The sequence below is a fragment of the Cibotium barometz genome, chromosome 45 (assembly GCF_041138505.1).
Source record: "Cibotium barometz isolate CiBa-2024 chromosome 45, ASM4113850v1, whole genome shotgun sequence".
In the NCBI taxonomy this organism is placed as follows: Eukaryota; Viridiplantae; Streptophyta; class Polypodiopsida; order Cyatheales; family Cibotiaceae; genus Cibotium; species Cibotium barometz.
Genome location: NC_141090.1, coordinates 12,148,130 through 12,150,701, shown reverse-complemented (window position 1 = coordinate 12,150,701; position 2,572 = coordinate 12,148,130).

Here is a 2,572-nt window from a genome sequence, read left to right as displayed (position 1 = left end):
GCATACTTGGGATGCTCAGGCCCATGCATTGATTGCTCTCTCGTGCCGCAGGCATATCATTCCATACATTCGTTCCTGCACCATCGCAAAGGGTGCTTGGGATACTTTGGCGGCATTGTATTCAGGTCACAATGAGGCTTATGTAGCTTACCTTCGGGGCAAGACCGCATGCTTTAAGGTGACTCTATCGATCAGTACCTTACGCATGTGAAAGACCTTTGAGAGCAGCTCATTAACATTGATGAGGTCTTGATAGATGGCTATCTTGTTCAAAAACAATTTTGCATAATTAGATGGCTATCTTGTTCAAAAACAATCTTGCATAATTTACCCGACTCTTATCAGACATTTGGCACCACTTTGTGGTTGTTAGCTAGAAATGCACCTAATGCAATCACTTTGAAAACCTTCCTCTTGCTCAGTGAAGAGCAATCCCATTCCAGCAGGAACAACATGATGTCTGCTAGCAATGACTGCTCCTTTTCATGGGAATCAATCTAGGCCTAAACCTAGCCCATCGAATCCTCCCAAATCAGAGGACAAGCGTGAAAAGAAAAAGTGTTGTAATTATTTGTAGGAAAACAGGGCACACCATAGAGGAATGTAGGAAGCATATTGAGAGTGAAAAGAAGAAGAATCTGGCATCTTCTTCCACAGGTGCAGATCAGGCCAATTTGGCTACACATGTATCAGCCTTGACCATTACATCTTCACCTGCAGAGATGTCTTCTGATGCCATTGCTTTTGATGACTATGCTCTGTAGTCAGTACTTCTTGGTATGCATTGTCTGGCAAATGCATTTCAAGGGGGGATTTTTCTTGCCCACATGCAGTTGGTGATGCCTCATGGTTACTTATGCTTGTTGACCCTTATGCTTGTCTATGATAGACGCTTTCTCTTATGTGATGTGTACTGGTGGAGATGCCTTTTATGCTCCTTTTTGACGGGATTTTTTCTACAGTGTTGACATTGTCACTTTCTCACATGATGTTTACTGGGAGTGCCTTCTACACACTTGGCCAGTGTTGGGTTGCCCTCCTGGTTTTGACATGTCACATGTATATTATTCATTGTGGTATTATTCATCTTTACACTTGTCGTACATGCCACTAATCATGGCATCACTGAGAGTTTACCCATCCTCTCATAGCATTGGCTGATGCTCCCCCCCCCCCGAGCCCCCACTTTTTGTCTTGATTTTCAGCTTCCCCCATTGCTGAATTTTTACTTTGATTAGCCCTACCATTGTTGATTTTTCCTCACCGGACCCTCCATTGATGAGTTTATCTCTTGCAGCTTACATTGCATGTCTCACGTGCATGACTTCTGGATCCTATTACCTTTACACATGCGTATATCTGCTACATCTTCTTATGCTTATCACTGATGTAGTTACAAAGCTATGCTTTGCTCTCTTTTTGTCATTGATGTGGATTACATGCAGTTCATCTTGGCATTTGGATGCTTGCCTTCAGGGGGGGTATTATGCAATGCCTCTTGATTTGATGTAGTTGATGTCCACATGATCTTTGACATGCATTTCAGGTGATGCGTTTATGTACTATTGTGCTCTAGCATTAGCACTATGACATTGGGGTTTCTCATTTTCCCCGTCATATAGTGCTTACTTTTCCCATTGGCACTACAGTTCATCTTTGCCATCGTGATCTCTCTTAATCACTCTTACTGTGGAGCATAGTGCAAGGCAGCATTCACAGCTTTATCACCCTGCTACTAGTTCACACCATTCACTTGAGGGGGGTTTGTTGGTCATGTCCACCCGGCCACTCTTGGCTGGTGTGAACCTAGCTTACTCATGGGCACTTTTTCCTTGTGGTGGCTGGGCACAGGTTTTTTTCTCGTGTGTGAACACTCTTGTGTGTTGGGCACTTAGCCCTAGGCTTTTTGGTACTCTCATTGTACTTTCATTTTATTCATTAAACAAGTACATCTTTCCAGCTCCCTCACGTTTCTTGGTGTGCTTGAGCTTGTTTGTGTGTGTGTGTGTGTGTGTGTGTGTGTGTGTGTGTGTGTGTGTGTGTGTGCAGGCTAGTTGCTGTTGCCTTCTACCCAACATTATTAACACTTCTGTGATGGAAAAGTGGATTGAGAAATATGAAGATGCAAGAAAGATAAGGATAGAGTAGAGAAGAGAATTTAAGAGATCAACACAAAGGCACATGGCATACCCACCTAACAACCTGAAGGCTCTTCCAAAGGATTGCAATATTGAATGGCTTAGAGATGCCCTAAGGCAAACTGAAAGAACAGGAGTGGAGATTACAAGAGGAATGGAAGTATGCAAGGGGATATGACTACCATGCAAGAAAGATAAGGATAGAGGAGAGAAGAGAATTTAAGAGATCAACACAAAGGCACATGGCATACCCACCTAACAACCTGAAGGCTCTTCCAAAGGATTGCAATATTGAATGGCTTAGAGATGCCCTAAGGCAAGCTGAAAGAACAGGAGTGGAGATTACAAGAGAAGAATGGAAGTATGCAAGGGGATATGACTACCATGTAAGTAAGGATGTTTTGCTAAGATATATAATGTTGAATACTAAATTG